At 46.7% G+C, this 18,398-nt stretch overlaps 1 long non-coding RNA gene across 1 annotated transcript; it reads right to left on the bottom strand.

Moving 5' to 3' along the window:
* Positions 1 to 2,691: 2,691 nt before the first annotated feature.
* On the bottom strand, positions 2,692 to 3,966 carry LOC119349150. The gene is made up of 2 exons (XR_005169259.1): positions 3,551 to 3,966; positions 2,692 to 3,426 (listed from the first exon to the last, which is right to left on the bottom strand). It is a non-coding gene; the product is annotated as an uncharacterized LOC119349150 (long non-coding RNA).
* Between the last annotated feature and the right edge of the window lie 14,432 nt (positions 3,967 to 18,398).

Raw genomic sequence — 18,398 nt, forward strand, 5'->3', positions numbered from 1 at the left:
GTAGCAAAATTGTTCCATGAAGGTGGAAGCTTGGCGATGATGCCTCCGGCAACAAATTTGTCCGGCAACACACACTTGAAGTACTCAAGTTCCTTTGCGAGTGACTGTATCTCATGAGCCTATTGTACAACAGAGCGCTCATCAGTCATCTTGTAGTCATAGAATTGCTCCATGACGTACAACTCGATGCCGGCGTCCGAGGCCCCAAACTTGGCCTCGAGCGCAGCCCACATGTCCTTGCTGTTGTCAAACGATATATACGAGTCCAGAATGGAATCATGAAGAACACTCAGAAGGGCGCCTTTAAAGAGGGTATCGATCTTCTCAAAAGCTTCTTGTTGTGCAGGATTAAGATCGCCCTCAGGCTTGCCCTTAGTGGCGTCATAGTAGCACATGGTCTGAAACCAGTAGACTGCTCTCGTGCGCCACCTCTTATATTGCACCCCCTTAAAGGTAGGCATCTTCAGATGCGCAGCAAAACCACTCGGAGAAAATTGCCTATAATCAGGTTTTTGGATTGTTGAAAATATGAGCAAATTACTATGATATTTAACCCAAATAAACAGAAGATAAATCATGAAAACACTAGCAGAGATTAACTAATCATGCAAACTAGCATAGTAGATGAACAGATCACATCTAGGGCACATACTAGAAACATGAATTCTACCACGATCTCGAACAAGAAGGATACAATCCCATACGGTGCAGCGGGAGCAGCACCGCCGGTGTTGACGTTGTCGCCCATGTCGTCGAGGATGAGGTTGCCGAGGTCGGGGAAGAAGTCGTCGCTGGCGTAGTCGTCGCTGCCAGCAGTTGTGCGAGTGCGCTCCTCAAAAACCTGATCGCCCTCTCCCATACAGGATCACGAGAGGCGGGGTTCCGGAGGCCTGCTGTCCCTTCTTGCGGTACACGCCGAAAGGAGGGATGGAGAAGACTTTCGTGGCGGCGCAATGATCTGGAACGTTGGTGCGAAACCATACGATACGGTGGCGGCTAGGGTAGACGTCTACTTGTCCATATAGTGCGGGCCGGGTAGATCGTGGGAGTAAACCCCACGTCCGAGTCGCGATCCAAAAGAATCGAAAACGGTCAGTAATTAACGCATCCGTAATTTATTAATTTATGACTCATTAATTTTCCCGAGCAGCAAAAATATAGATAACGTGCATAGCTCTATCCTCGGCTCGCCTCAATCCCGTAATGCGCGGCACGACGCGGCGCGTAGTGCGAGGCGTGGTGTGGCGTGGCTAGGCGAGCGAGGAGGAGGAGCGCGCGTGTAGATCTCCTCTTCTCATGCTCATACGAGTGGTAGAAAAGCTTACCTTATAAAGAGGTGCAACTCTCACTCAACTTTCGTAGTGGCACTAAACTTTAATCTCACTCACTCCACTCGCACGTGTGCATGAATCGGCCAAGAGAATTTCAGAATTTTAGTTGGGCTTTGGGCCAAAGTCCCACTAGCAAAATTCCAACATGTTTTTTCTGGAAGCGTTGACGGGATAAAGAAACACAGGTCAGGGATTGAGATGCCAGATCGGACGGACCCGATTAACTGCATCTGGCGGCTGGGACGCGATCGACCGAAACTTTTGGCCGCGCGCCGGCGCCTATCGTCGCCCAAAAATAAAACAGAAATCATGTCTCAGTAGAGCTTCATATTTGAGATGCGAGTAGAGAAATCCATCTCGTAGCCGCAGACGAAGTCGCCACGCCCACGCCCACGATCAGGGACGATTCCAAGGGGGGACGAGGGGGGGCTAGAACCCCCCCCCCCCCAACGATCACGTTTCCCCTTAATCGCGACGAGGTATTAGCAGATTTTTGTGTGTACGCACAAGATTTGTGGTTGTCTCGCCCCCCGTGCCTCTTGTAGTCAAAGCCCACGTATATATCACGTAGTGTAGCAGGTCAAAGCCCATGTATATGCACGTAGCAGGTCAGAGGCCCAAATATTATAGTAGAAGAAAAAGAAAAGAAAAACAGCCCACCGTGAAAGAGGACCCAGGCTCGCGCACGTCGCACGTACACGGTAGTTTTTTCTAGTCGCTTGTTTTCAATCTGCTAGTTTCTGCGATCGGAAAAAACTCGCCGCCGCCGCTGCCGCCGCCTCCGCCTAGTAGGCAAGCGCCGTCGCGCAGATCCGCAGGCACATTCCGGCCGGCCGACAGAGACCAAGCGAGGAGAAAGGGTTAGTTTATTCTTTTTAGGATTAGATGAGTTTGTGTCTTACAATGTCATTGTAGAACTATATACAAGGAAAACTTATTAGAAAATTTTCGATTCTCTAATTGTGTTTGTGTAGACATGAAAATGAAGAGATATGAATCAATTCATAATTTTTATGCCAATTGGTTCAAGCTGTTTGCCATGTGAGCATGATGCAAATGCAAACGATCTGCAACCTAGCCAAGAGAACTACCCTAATCCTGCTGAAGATGATCATCAACCTGATCCCACCATGGACCTGACGATGCATGACCTCCTCTATGCCTCCATGGTACGACTCCTCTCATCAACTTCAAATCTTAAAAAAAAATGTCTAACATGAATGATCGTTGATTGATGGGCATGACAATCAGATTGGAATCAATTATTTGTAGTACAGTGTACCAAATTTTGCTATATAAATTTAATAAAATTTGAAATTGTCTTGTCAAAGATGGACAATTTGGTAGTCTTCTTCTAGTGTTTACATCAATGAAAACATGATTTCAATTTCGGCCTTTTACACGGTCTTAATGTTTTTTGGCTGGGTCGAAGCTCATTAGTATGTAAGAGCTCAAGTGAGGAACTCGCCCCCCTATACCAAATGGCGAGTAATCTGCGCCGGCGCACCGGCCCAAAGTTTGGGCTGGTCACACCCAGCCGCAGGATGCCACTTGTTCTGGCCGTTCGATCTAGCGGAAAAAAAAACTGATTCGTCCCAGATCTTCTTCCTCCTCGTGCATCTCACGCTCGCGCAGATCCCCGCATCTCTGCCATCTCGCGCAGCTCCCCTCCGGTGCCTCATCTCCCCTCCGGTGGCCTTCCTCGTCGCCGATCCGCACCCTCGCCGGCCGTCCTCGTCGTTGGTTCCCACCCTCGCCGGTCCTCCTCGTCACTGCCTCGACCCATGCAACAGCTGCACCTGCAGTTGCAGCTCTCAGCGGCTCCGGTTGCAGCTTCGCCGCCGCCCCTCGCCGTTGATGCTCGCTGAACGGAATTGCGTCGACGACTCCCACCATCCAATCACGCCATTGAACGGATGTAGCAAAAAACTTATCTGGTCGTAGCAAAACCTGACAACGGTTGCAGCAAAAACGCTGTCGCCGCCGTCGCGAGGTCGCAGCTCCGTCTTGATGGATGTAGCAAAAAGTTCGCCGGTAGTAGCAAAAATTAATGCCGGTTCCAGCAAAAAATCTCAGCAAACGAAAGCTCAATTGTCTGTTGAAACAAAAGAATTAGCCGGTTCCATCAAATAAAAATGTCGCTTCCAGCAAACAAAAAATTCAGCAAAACTTTGATGGTTGGTTCCAGCAAAAAAAAATGCCGGTTGTAGCATCCCTACCGTCGGATGTAGCATTTCTCGCGAGTGGTTGTAGCATCTCGCTGCCGTTTGCAGCACAACATCCATGGCGGCTGCCGCCTCATCATGCTTGTCGAACTTGCGCGTGGGGGTGTGGCAGCGGTGGGGAAAAGAGAAGGCTCGCCGTGAGGTGGCTGGAGTGCAGCACCGGTACCCCCTTGTAGCATAACTCGCCGCCCCTCGTGCATCACCAGCAGCTCGCGGAGTGGTTCGTTGCGGGAGAAAGAAAGATAAAAGGCAGTGGAGAAAGAGTGGATACTACGGGAGGAAGAAGAAAGAAGAAAGAGATAAGGTGTGGTGGGAGACGAATGAGATAAGATGTGGTGTGGAGTGGGCCACATGGCCCCACGTGATCCCCAGCCACTTGACGCGTTTGGGCAGGACGAGTGGCGCATGGGCCGGTGAGCTGCAGTGCGTGCCGAGGCGTCCGGCGGAACTGTTCGGCCGGCGCGCCGTTTATAAACGTTTCCCATACCAAATTCCTGGCTCCGTCCCTGCCCACGATCGTCAGCTAAGCACTGGACAGGCCACGCACCCTCGACGTGGACACGCAGCGCCTGGCGGCCCGCTGCTGCCAGCAGCCACCCACTCCTTGGGCAAAACCTCCATAGCGACACGAAGAGCACGTTGCCCGGCACATGCTTTCCTAGATCAATCATCCGCCGCTCCGTCCAGACACCGATGCCACTGCCGCCGCCGCCACCGCCATCGAGCTCCCAAATGCGGATCTTGTCTCCGCCAATCGACATGGCCGTGGACATGGCCACGGACAGCCGCAGCCCGTCGCCAGAGGTAGCCAGTGCGAGGACCCTGAAACTCAGCCAGTCTGGCGCATGGTTTTGGGTACCGCCCGAGAAAAACGGATACCGGGCGGTTACCGCATTTCTCGCCGCCCCACGAGAAATACCTATCCCGAGCAAAAAATACCGGAATTTTTGAATAATTTGAATTTGAACGATAAAGGTCTAATAAATTAGCGTTGTTTCTCGTTTGAGACAACGCCCTTACTGTGACGTAGTGGTAACCATCTGTTATGCGCCTCGAGAGGAAGCTGGTTTTTTGCTGTTCTTTTTGTTATTTTTCAAAATAGGCAGTAAAAAACGTGAAAAAATGAGAGTCCAGAGAATCGAACTCGCGATCTCAACAGAGCTAAGGGCGCACATAGTTGAAGTACCACTGAGCTACTACCTCTTTTTTGATTGCTATCAGTTCAAGGTTTTATTATATCGAAGTTAGAATTGTTTGAATTCAAAATTTAATTGCAAATTTCGTCCGAAATTTGTTCGGTATTTCTCGGTAACCGTGGTTACCGGGAATATCGCCCACCCACGAGAAAATTTGCCTATTTGGGATCCAAAACCTTGGTCTGGCGTCCAGCATTCCTCCGGTAAATCCGTCGCCCTCGTGCGTCAAGTGCGCACGTCCACAGAGACGATCTGCTTCATCTCCCAGTTGGCGTAGGCAAGCCAGTAGACGACACCGCCGCAGACAGCTTCGTGGCCGCTGAGCATACTCACCCTGATCTCCGGGGAGCTCATGGCCGGGCCCCACTCGCCGGCCTTTGAGGGGAAGACCTGACGCGTCACCACGCCCTCGTCGTAGCTTGCTGCGAGTATCGCGAACTCTTCTGCTGTGCTCGGCTGGGGAAAATTGTGGCCAGTGAGCAGAACGTAGACGCGAGGCTTGAACTGGACGGCGGCGGCGGCGCCTTCGAGGACGGTGTGGTTCCCATTCATCGGGTTGTAGAGGCAGAGGTCTCGGCTTCCTCCGAGAAGGACGAGGCCGTCGCGCGAGGAGAGCGTCTTGGCGTAATAGGATAGGTCAATGCCGGCGGCATGATCGGCCAGGGTGATGTCGACGAGCAGGTCGGGGCAGAAGCGGTCCGGCCGAGGACGGAGGCATGGCGCGCCGGCGACGATGGCACACCGCCACCGCTTGCAGGCGACGGCGCATCGAAAGAGGGTGGAGGCGTCCACCCGGCGGAAGATCTCTAGAAGGATGTCGCACGGCAGCGCCTCCATCAATCTTTTCCACGTCTCGTCGGAGAGGAGGTTAGGGTTGCAAACCACTATTATTTTTTTTGTCTAATATAAAGGGTTGCAAAACCTTGATCGGTCTACTAAGAAAACCACCAGACTAGACGCGCACGATATATATTTTCTCACGTATATTTATGGGTCTTACAGGCAAGCGCCTAGCAGTAATTGTTGACCCTTTAGAACCGTTGGATTTAGACCCAACGCCCTTTTTTTTCAATACGGCTCTGACGAACACTGCTTAGAGCAACTCTAGCAGACCCCGTAAAAAGCCTCGACCCGTAAAATAACAGCCAAAATGCGGGTCGGTGCGGAAAATCATGCCCGAACAGACCCCGCAAAGGCGGTCGGCCAGCAAAATATTTTGGGGGGCGCGGCAAAATCTCGGCCCCAACCCGCGAATACGCGGGTTTCCCCCTTGCCGCTGCAGTGCCCTGCATATAAGCAGAAGCGGTTGGTGAGGGGGGGCATTTCAGCCCACACTTTCCCCACCAACCACCTCCCCTCTCCCCCTCGCTCTGTCGCTGGACCGCCGCCCAAGATTCCGGCAAAAGCAGCCGACGGGAGCACGCCGAAAGGCCGCCACATGCACGAGGCCTCCCCTCCCCCCTCCTGCGTTGACGGGCCGAAAAGTTGTGGATCTGCGGACCTTCATCGCGGGCCGCCGGATTTGGCTTTTCCGGCCGTCGGTGGCTGCGCAAAGCGATGGAATGGTCGGGGAGCATCTCCCGCAGCCCCGGCAAGGTCGCATCGCCGCATGCAGGTACGGGTTCGTTCTCCCACCGTCGCCGACGGTTTGCGGGCATGGATTCATCCGGCCGTCTACCGGGCTCGGCGCTCGCGCAGCGGCTCTGTGGCTCGCCGATGCCGCTCATACATTGCGACGACTGCACGCGGTGTTGGGGAACGTAGTAATTTCAAAAAAATTCCTACGTACACGCAAGATCATGGTGATGGCATAGCAACGAGAGGGGAGAGTGTTGTCCACGTACCCTCGTAGACCGTAAGCGGAAGCGTTATGACAACGCGGTTGATGTAGTCATACGTCTTCACGATCCGACCGATCCAAGTACCGAACGCACGGCACCTCCGAGTTCAGCACACGTTCAGCTCGATGACGATCCCCGGACTCCGATCCAGCAAAGTTTCGGGGATGAGTTCCGTCAGCACGACGGCATGGTGACGATGATGATGTTCTACCGGCGCAGGGCTTCACCTAAACTCCGCGACGATATGACCGAGGTGGAATATGGAGGAGGGGGGCACCGCACACGGCTAAGGAACGATCCGTAGATCAACTTCTTTGTCTTGGGGTGCCCCCTTGCCCCCGTATATAAAGGAGCAAGGGGGAGGAGGCCGGCCCTAGGAGGGGGCGCGCCAAGTGTGGAGTCCTACTAGGACTCCCTAGTCCTAGTAGGATTCCACCTCCCTTGTTGGAGTAGGAGAAGGGGAAAGAGGGGGAGAGGAAGAAGGAAAGGGGGGCTGCGCCCCTTGTCCAATTCGGACCAGAGGGGGGCGCAGGCCTCCTTCCTTTTGGCCTCTCTCCTCTATTCCCGTATGGCCCAATAAGGCCCATATACTCCCCGGCGAATTCCCGTAACTCTCCGGTACTCCGAAAAATACCTGAATCACTCGGAACCTTTCCGAACTCCGAATATAGTCGTCCAATATATCGATCTTTACGTCTCGACCATTTCGAGACTCCTCGTCATGTCCCCGATCTCATCCGGGACTCCGAACTCCTTCGGTACATCAAAACTCATAAACTCATAATATAACTGCCATCGAAACCTTAAGCGTGCGGACCCTACGGGTTCGAGAACTATGTAGACATGACCTAGAACTATTGTTGGTCAATAACCAATAGCGGAACCTGGATGCCCATATTGGCTCCTACATATTCTACGAAGATCTTTATCGGTCAAACCGCATAACAACATACTTTGTTCCCTTTGTCATCGGTATGTTACTTGCCCGAGATTCGACCGTCGGTATCTCAATACCTAGTTCAATCTCGTTACCGGCAAGTCTCTTTACTCGTTACGTAATGCATCATTCCGTAACTAACTCATTAGCTACATTACTTGCAAGGCTTATAGTGATGTGCATTACCGAGAGGGCCCAGAGATACCTCTCCGACAATCGGAGTGACAAAACCTAATCTCGAAATACGCCAACCCAACATGTACCTTTGGAGACACCTGTAGTACTCATTTATAATCACCCAGTTACGTTGTGACGTTTGGTAGAACCCAAAGTGTTCCTCCGGTAAACGGGAGTTGCATAATCTCATAGTTACAGGAACATGTATAAGTCATGAAGAAAGCAATAGCAATATACTAAACGATCAAGTGCTAGGCTAACGGAATGGGTCATGTCAATCACATCATTCTTCTAATGATGTGATCCCATTAATCAAATGACAACACATGTCTATGGTTAGGAAACATAACCATCTTTGATTAATGAGCTAGTCAAGTAGAGGCATACTAGTGACTATATGTTTGTCTATATATTCACACATGTATCATGTTTCCGGTTAATACAATTCTAGCATGAATAATAAACATTTATCATGATATGAGGAAATAAATAATAACTTTATTATTGCCTCTAGGGCATATTTTCTTCAGTCTCCCACTTGCACTAGAGTCAATAATCTAGTTCACATCATCATGTGATTCAACACCAATATTCACATCTGTATGTGATTAACATCCATAGTTCACATCGTCATGTGACCAACACCCAAAGGGTTTACTAGAGTCAATAATCTAGTTCACATAGCTATGTGGCTAACACCCAAAGAGTACTAAGGTGTGATCATGTTTTGCTCGTGAGAGAAGCTTAGTCAACGGGCCTGTCACATTCAGAGCCGTATGTATTTTGCAAATATTCTATGTCTATAATGCTCTGCACAGAGCTACTCTATTGCTCCCACTTTCAATATGTATCCAGATTGAGACTTAGAGTCATCTGGATCAATGTAAAAGTTTGCATCGATGTAACTTTTACGACGAACTCTTTTATCATCTCCATAATCGAGAAACATCTCCTTATTCCATTAAGGATAATTTTGACCAATGTCCAGTGATCTACTCTTAGATCACTATTGTACTCGTTTGCCAAACCAGGGCAGAGTATACAATAGTTCTGGTCTATAGCATGGCATACTTTTATAGAACCTATGACTGATGCATAGGGAATGACTTTCATTCTTTTTCTATTTTCTGTCGTGGTCGGGATTTGAGTCTTACTCAATTTCATACCTTTGCAACACAGGCAAGAATTCTTTCTTTGACTGTTCCATTTTGAACTACTTCAAAATCTTGTCAAGGTATGTACTTATTGAAAATCTTATCAAGCGTCTTGATCTATCTCAATAGATCTTGATGCTCAATATGTAAGTAGTTTTATTGATGTCTTTCTTTTTAAAGAACTCCTTTCAAATACTCCTTTATGCTTTCCAGAAAAATTCTACATCATTTCTGATCAACAATATGTTACTCACATATATTTATCAGAAAGGCGGTAGTGCTCCCACTCACTTTATTGTAAATACATACCTTTCCAAAAGTCTGTATAAAAACCATATGCTTTGATCAACTCATCAAAGCGTATATTCTAACTCTGAGATGCTTGCACCAGTCTATTGATGGATCGCTGGAGCTTGCACAATTTGTTAGCACCTTTAGGATTGATAAAACCTTCTGGTTGCATCATATACAACTCTTCTTTAATAAAACCATTAAGGAATGCAGTTTTGACATCCATTTGCCAGATTTCATAAAATGTGGCAATTGCTAACATGATTCGGACAGATTTAAGCATCGCTACAGTTGAGAAAATCTCATTGTAGTCAACAACTTGAACTTGTCGAAAAACCTTTCGCAACAAGTCGAGCTTTGTAGATAGTAACACTACTATCAGTGTCCGTCTTCCTCTTGAAGATCCATTTATTTAATTTGGCTTGCTGATCATCGAGCAAGTCAACCAAAGTTCACACTTTGTTCTCATATATGGATCATATCTCAGATTTTATGGCCTCAAGCCATTTCGCGGAATCTGGGCTCATCATCGCTTCCTCATAGTTCGTAGGTTCATCATGGTCTAGTAACATGACTTCTAGAACACGATTACCGTACCACTCTGGTGCGGATCTTATTCTGGAAGACCTATGAGGTTCGGTAGTAACTCTATCTGAAGCTTCATGATCATCATCATTAGCTTCCTCACTAATTGGTGTAGGAATCACAGGAACTGATTTCTGTGATGAACTACTTTCCAATAAGGGAGCAGGTACAGTTACCTCATCAAGTTCTACTTTCCTCCCACTCACTTCTTTCGAGAGAAACTCCTTCTCTAGAAAGGATCCATCTTAGCAACGAATAACTTGCCTTCGGATCTGTGATAGAAGGTGTACGCAACAGTTTCCTTTGGGTATTCTATGAAGACGCACTTCTCCGATTTAGGTTCGAGCTTATCAGGTTGAAACTTTTTCATATAAGCATCGCAACTCCAAACTTTAAGAAATGACGGCTTAGGTTTACTGCTAAACCATAGTTCATACGGTGTCGTCTCAACGGATTTAGATGGTGCCCTTTTAACGTGAATGCAGCTGTCTCTAATGCATAACCCCAAAACAATAGTGGTAAATCAGTAAGAGACATCATAGATCACACAATATCCAATAAAGTGCGGTTACGACGTTCGGACACACCATAACATTGTGGTGTTCCAGGTGGCGTGAGCTGTGAAACTATTCCACATTGTTTTAATTGAAGACCAAACTCGTAACTCAAATATTTGTCTCCGCGATCAGATCGCAGAAACTTTATTTTCTTGTTGCAATGATTTTTCCACATCACTCTGAAATTCTTTGAACCTTTCAACTATTTCAGACTTATATTTCATCAAGTAGATATACCCATATCTGCTCAAATCATCTTGTGAAGGTCAGAAAATAACGATACTTGCCACGAGCATCAACACTCATTGGATCGCATACATCGGTATGTATTATTTCCAATAAGTCAGTAGCTTGTTCCATTGTTCCGGAGAACGGAGTTTTAGTCATCTTGCCCAAAAGGCACGGTTCGCAAGCATCAAATGATTCATAACCAAGTGATTCCGAAAATCCATCTTTATGGAGTTTCTTCATGCGCTTTACACCGATATGACCCAAACGGCAGTGCCACAAATAGGTTGCACTTATCATTATTAACTTTGCATCTTTTGGCATCAATATTATGAATATGTGTATCACTACGATCGAGATCCAACAAACTATTTTCATTGGGTGTATAACCATTGAAGGTCTTATTCATGTAAACAGAATAACAATTATTCTTTAACTTCAAATGAATAATTGTATCGCAATAAACATGATCAAATCATATTCATGCTCAACGCGAACGCTAAATAAAATTTATTTAGGTTTAACACTAATCCCGAAAGTATAGGGAGTGTGTGATGAGGATCATATCAATCTTGGAACTATTTCCAACACTCATCGTCACTTCCCCTCAACTAGTCTATGTTTATTCTGTAACTCCTGTTTCGAGTTACTAATCTTAGTAACCGAATAAGTATCAAATACTCAGGGGCTACTATAAACACTAGTAAGGCACACATCAATAACCTGTATATCAAATATACCCTTGTTCACTTTGCCATCCTTCTTATCCACCAAATATTCAGGGCATTTCCGCTTCCAGTGACCATTTCCTTTGCAGTGTAAGCACTTAGTTTCAGGCTTTGGTTCAGCTTTGGTCTTCTTCACGGGAGTGACAACTTGCTTGCCATTCTGCTTGAAGTTCCCTTTCTTTCCCTTTGCCCTTTTCTTGAAACTAGTGGTCTTGTCAATCATCAACACTTGATGCTCTTTCTTGATTTCTACCTTCGTCGATTTCAGCATCACGAAGAGCTCGGGAATCGTTTTCGTCATCCCTTGCATTATAGTTCATCACGAAGTTCTACTAACTTGGTGGTGGTGACTAGAGAATTCTGTCAATCACTATCTTATCTGTAAGATTAACTCCCACTTGATTCAAGCGATTGTAGTACCTAGACAATCTGAGCACATGCTCACTAGTTGAGCGATTCTCCTCCATCTTTTAGCTATAGAACTTGTTGGAGACTTCATATCTCTCAACTCAGGTATTTGCTTGAAATATTAACTTCAACTCCTGGAACATCTCATATGGTCCATGACGTTCAAAACGTCTTTGAAGTCCCGATTCTAAGCCGTTTAAGTATGGTGCACTAAACTATCAAGTAGTCATCATTTTGAGCTAGCCAAACGTTCATAACGTCTGCATCTGCTCCTACAATAGGTTTGTCACCTAGCGGTGCATCAAGGACATAATTCTTCTGTGCAGCAATGAGGATAAACCTCAGATCACGGATCCAATCCGCATCATTGCTACTAACATCTTTCAACACAATTTTCTCTAGGAACATATCAAAATAAACATATGAAAGCAACAACGCAAGCTATTGATCTACAACATAATTTGCAAAATACTACCAGGACTAAGTTCATGATAAATTAAAGATCAATTAATCATATTACTTAAGAACTCTCACTTAGAAAGACATCCCTCTAATCCTCTAAGTGATCACGTGATCCAAATCAACTAAACCATAACCGATCATCACGTGAAATGGAGTAGCTTTCAATGGTGAACATCATTATGTTGATCATATCTACTATATGATTCACGCTCGACCTTTTGGTCTCCGTGTTCAGAGGCCATATCTGCATATGCTAGGCTCGTCAAGTTTAACCTGAGTATTCCGCGTGTGCAAAACTGGCTTGCACCCGTTGTAGATGGACGTAGAGCTTATCACACCCGATCATCACGTGGTGTCTGGGCACGACAAACTTTGGCAACGGTGCATACTCAGGGAGAACACTTCTTGATAATTAGTGAGAGATCATCTTATAATGCTACCGTCAAACAAAACAGAATAAGATGTATAACAGATAAACATCATATGCAATCAAAATATGTGACATGATATGGCCATGATCATCTTGCACCTTTGATCTCCATCTCCAAAGTACTGTCATGATCTCTATCATCACCGGCACGACACCATGATCTTCATCATCTTGATCTATATCAATGTGTCGTCACATGGTCGTCTCGCTAACTATTGCTCTTGCAACTATTGCTATCGCATAGCGATAAAGTAAAGCAATTATTTGGCACTTGCATCTTATGCAACAAAGAGACAACCATAGAGCTTCTGCCAGTTGCCGATAACTTTAACAAAACATGATCATCTCATCCAACAACTTATATCTCATCACGTCTTGACCATATCACATCACAACATGCCCTGCAAAAACAAGTTAGACGTCCTCTACTTTGTTGTTGCAAGTTTTACGTGGCTGCTACGGGCTGAGCAAGAACCGTTCTTACCTACGCATCAAAACCACAACGATAGTTTGTCAAGTTGGTGCTGTTTTAACCTTCGCAAGGACCGGGCGTAGCCACACTCGGTTCAACTAAAGTTGGAGAAACAGACACCCGCCAGCCACCTGTGTGCAAAGCACGTCGGTAGAAACAGTCTCGCGTAAGCGTACGCGTAATGTCGGTCCGGGCCGCTTCATCCAACAATACCGCCGAACCAAAGTATGACATGCTGGTAAGCAGTATGACTTGTATCGCCCACAACTCACTTGTGTTCTACTCGTGCATATAACATCAAGGCATAAAACATAGGCTCGGATGCCACTGTTGGGGAACGTAGTAATTTCAAAAAAATTCCTACGTACACGCAAGATCATGGTGATGGCATAGCAACGAGAGGGGACAGTGTTGTCCATGTACCCTCGTAGACCGTAAGCGGAAGCGTTATGACACGCGGTTGATGTAGTCGTACGTCTTCACGATCCGACCGATCCAAGTACCGGACGCACGGCACCTCCGAGTTCAGCACACGTCCAGCTCGATGACAATCCCCGGACTCCGATCCATCAAAGTGTCAGGGATGAGTTCCGTCAGCACGACGGCGTGGTGACGATGATGATGTTCTACCGGCGCAGGGCTTCGCCTAAACTCCGCGACGATATGACCGAGGTGGAATATGGAGGAGGGGGCACCGCACACGGCTAAGGAACGATCCGTAGATCAACTTCTGTGTCTTGGGGTGCCCCCTTGCCCCCGTATATAAAGGAGCAAGGGGGGAGGAGGCCGGCCCTAGGAGGGGGCGCGCCAAGTGTGGAGTCCTACTAGGACTCCCTAGTCCTAGTAGGATTCCACCTCCCTTGTTGGAGTAGGAGAAGGGAAAAGAGGGGGAGAGGAAGAAGGAAAGGGGGTTGCGCCCCTTGTCCAATTCGGACCAGAGGGGGGCGCAGGCCTCCTTCCTTTTGGCCTCTCTCATCTATTCCCGTATGGCCCAATAAGGCCCATATACTCCCCGGCGAATTCCCGTAACTCTCCGTACTCCGAAAAATACCCGAATCACTCGGAACCTTTCCGAACTCCGAATATAGTCGTCCAATATATCGATCTTTACGTCTCGACCATTTCGAGACTCCTCGTCATGTCCCCGATCTCATCCGGGACTCCGAACTCCTTCGGTACATCAAAACTCATAAACTCATAATATAACTGCCATCGAAACCTTAAGCGTGCGGACCCTACGGGTTCGAGACCTATGTAGACATGACCTAGAACTATTCTTGGTCAATAACCAATAGCGGAACCTGGATGCCCATATTGGCTCCTACATATTTTACGAAGATCTTTATCGGTCAAACCGCATAACAACATACTTTGTTCCCTTTGTCATCGGTATGTTACTTGCCCGAGATTCGACCGTCGGTATCTCAATACCTAGTTCAATCTCGTTACCGGCAAGTCTCTTTACTCGTTACGTAATGCATCATTCCGTAACTAACTCATTAGCTACATTACTTGCAAGGCTTATAGTGATGTGCATTACCGAGAGGGCCCAGAGATACCTCTCCGACAATCGGAGTGACAAAACCTAATCTCGAAATACGCCAACCCAACATGTACCTTTGGAGACACCTGTAGTACTCCTTTATAATCACCCAGTTACGTTGTGACGTTTGGTAGAACCCAAAGTGTTCCTCCGGTAAACGGAAGTTGCATAATCTCATAGTTACAGGAACATGTATAAGTCATGAAGAAAGCAATAGCAATATACTAAACGATCAAGTGCTAGGCTAACAGAATGGGTCATGTCAATCACATCATTCTTCTAATAATGTGATCCCATTAATCAAATGACAACACATGTCTATGGTTAGGAAACATAACCATCTTTGATTAATGAGCGAGTCAAGTAGAGGCATACTAGTGACTATATGTTTGTCTATGTATTCACACATGTATCATGTTTCCGGTTAATACAATTCTAGCATGAATAATAAACATTTATTATGATATGAGGAAATAAATAATAACTTTATTATTGCCTCTAGGGCATATTTCCTTCACGCGGACAGTGCTGCGGCTAACTTCGGGCAAGCTGAAGCACCCCGGATGGGTGTTCTTCAAATGTGAAAACGATGAGGTACGTGCACTTGCGGTAGCTCATTTTGATAGCTCATTCTTTGGTTCAATTGCGGTAGCTCATTTCAAACATGCTCATTCATGTGCGTAGGAAGATGGATGCTCATTTTGGTTTTGGGAAAGCGAATACATTGATTTATTGATAAAAAGAAACTTAATAGATGTTCGTGCACTCCTTAGTAGAATCGAAGGCAATGATGCGGCTGCATGTGCAACTAGATGGGAAGCTACGTCTACTTCTTTCGAACCAAAGATGAAGAAAGAAGAATGCAAAATTAAGAATCCACAGATCAACAATGAATGCATGGAGAAGATATTAGTCCAACTAGTGGGAGCAGTTATGGAAGTTGGAAATCTTCTAAAATGCATACTTGTGTTTCTTGTTTTCTTTGGTCTTGCTATTCTAGCAAAGATTTGGTGATGTCTTATGTATCCAATGTTGTTGAAAAAACAAAGAAATGCATTATGTTGGATCAAATTAAGGTGCAAATTTAGGTTTTCCGAGCCGGGAGGAGCTGCACTAGATCAGACCCCGCAAAACCGACCAGTAAAAGAGCATATTCCACGAATATCCTTTTTTACGGGTCCGTTATGCAGGGTCTGCATCTGCGACCGTCCGCACTGGCCCGCAAAGCCATTTTTCCGCGAACTGCAAACGCGTTTTGCGGGCCAGCCGGATGCGGGGTCTGCTAGAGATGATCTTATCTTCTTCCTCCAGCCCACCGCTTCGCCATTCCAAAACTATGACCACTCAGCAAGATTTCCACATTGCAAGGTTTAAGATACTGAATCAAAAAATGCCACCTACAAAATACTCCCTCCGTAAATTAATATAAAAATGATCTAAACGCTCTTATATTAGTTTATGGAGAAAGTACTAGGAAAAGACTACATTTATATATTTGTCCTGCACCTACATCTGATGAAATTGCAAAAGCCACCTCTTCGTAGGGAAATACACTTTGCTTTCTGGTTGTATTACACCCTATATGTTTTTTTAATAATTAAACAAAAAATCAAAATAGTTCAGAAGTATTTTAGAATAAACGTGACTTAATTTTGCACTAGTATATAAATTTTCATGAAAAAAAAACATCAAAGTTGACTTCATAGCGAAAAAGACAAAAATCATTTGCTATTATATGTCACTATTCACACTATTTTGGCCAAAAATTGTCTTTTTTGAGAAGAAGTTAAAGGGGATTCTCTTTTCGTGAAATTTTTCTCACAAGTACAATGGAAGGTCAACTTTATTTCAAAAATATTTTCAGATTTTTTTGACTTTTTATTGAATTACTAAAAAAATCTCAGATAGGGTGTATATGTCGCCATAGACTGAACGTCCGTGTCCCCTCTTCCTGGCCTAATTTTTCCATCGGATTAGAGTCCCGGGCCCTTTTTAAAACGGGGGCTCAAGACAAGGCTGGTTTTGAATTAATAAAGCCATCAACCGGCCAGGAATACAAAATAAAGTTAGAGAAACAAATAAAAAAATAATAGAAAATAGAAAGTGTTGTGCAAACAACTAACAAGCCTCAAACATACTATGAGAACAAATCATGAGTCTAAAACACAAGTCTAGCTTGAGGCCGACGAGTCCGTCACTACAGACAAATCACCGGTGCAGATGCAAAAGTCGGATCTTTAGGAGAAAGAGAACAACTAGCACGTGAAAAACAAACCCTTGGAAACTCAACCCGAGAAAATCATATTGAAAATTTGAAATCCTACTAGCCATATCGACTTGACACCTCCCCCTGCCCTCCCCTCCCAAAATATTTTGAATAATGAGAACTTAGCCATAGGGGTTCTACCTGTGGTTTACATGGATTGTCATGTTCAGAAGTCACAACTAGTTGGTGGTGGAAAAGTTTCTTCTTTTTAAAAAAAAAAGGAGGATGTACCCTCGGCCTCTACATCTGGACGATGTATGCATCCATTTTATTAATTATTCATAAAACCCTTATAAGGTAATACATCAGTAAGCCTGAAGCCACCATAAGGTAATACATCGGCCGCTACTCATATCCCCGTGATGAAGGGGTGCCGAATGTCTGAGTCTAATACCAAACAGACATCACACCAACACCTAACATCTAATGTCGGATGCCCGATCCAAGCCACAATACCTGGACTGGGTTACACACCGGTCTGACGTAGTTTCAGTGGGCAGCACATGCGCACGCTGCAAGGGCCGTCACCTCCTTCATCCATCAATCTATCTTCAGATCAGATACTAACGGATCGACCTTGCCAGGCCTCTCTGCCATCGACGCCACCACGATGCCAGACAGCGTCGTCCTCCTACACCAGTCCATCGCCACCCATCGGACGCCGAGTCTCCACTGCGCCACACCGCCGAGATCCACCGCCATTGATTTGTAGGATGAAGCACCGCTCCACCACCTACCGACGCCCAACCACCAAGACATCCACATGTCTGTCCAACCGATGAATGTCTCCAAAGATGATGCCCCCATGGGGGTGACGATGAAGACGTCGCCATCATCCGATCCAAGAGGCCCCTCAATGCCTCTAACGAGGGCTACGACACCCACGGGCGCCGCCGTCAATGATAGCCTCCTCCAGATCTTAGATTTCCCCGGAAAACAATGGAGCGAGGGACGCCCACACCATCGCCTCCAACGAGGAAAATGGCACCCACGGGCGACGTCGACGATGGTGGCATCCTCACCCACTTCAACAGTCAGGCCACCATCTCCTCCTCCACTTGATTCGCCGCCGCGAAGCCACCGCGAGGCAACACCCACGGATCATATCCCTTTGGACCGACGATGAAGACAACCAAAGATAGAGGATGTCACATCGCTGCGTGACCGGCGCCATAGCCACACACATGTCGTCCCGAAGCGCCCGCTCAAGATCCATCGTCACAGCCACGCCTCCAAGTCGCGACGGAGGGACACCCCGCTGCCGCCATCATCCCCCGCACGGGCTTTGCCCAGCAGGGATCCGGCGACGACGGGAGGCGAGGCAGAGGGCAAGGGAGGCGGAGGGGATTGGGCGGATCTGATCGGAAAGGATCGAGAGGCGGATGCCGCAGAGCAGGATCGAGAGGCGGATGCCGCAGAGCTAGATCGAAAGGTTTCTTGTGCAATAGAAAGTTTTCTGTCACGATGGACCTTCAATAAAGCGCACCACGTACACAACAACCACCACCTACATGCACGACACTCAGTTCGTTGAGATCACATGGTCTTTTACTTCCAATTTGGATGT

This window comes from Triticum dicoccoides, chromosome 1B, assembly GCF_002162155.2.
Source record: "Triticum dicoccoides isolate Atlit2015 ecotype Zavitan chromosome 1B, WEW_v2.0, whole genome shotgun sequence".
Classification (NCBI taxonomy): Eukaryota; Viridiplantae; Streptophyta; class Magnoliopsida; order Poales; family Poaceae; genus Triticum; species Triticum dicoccoides.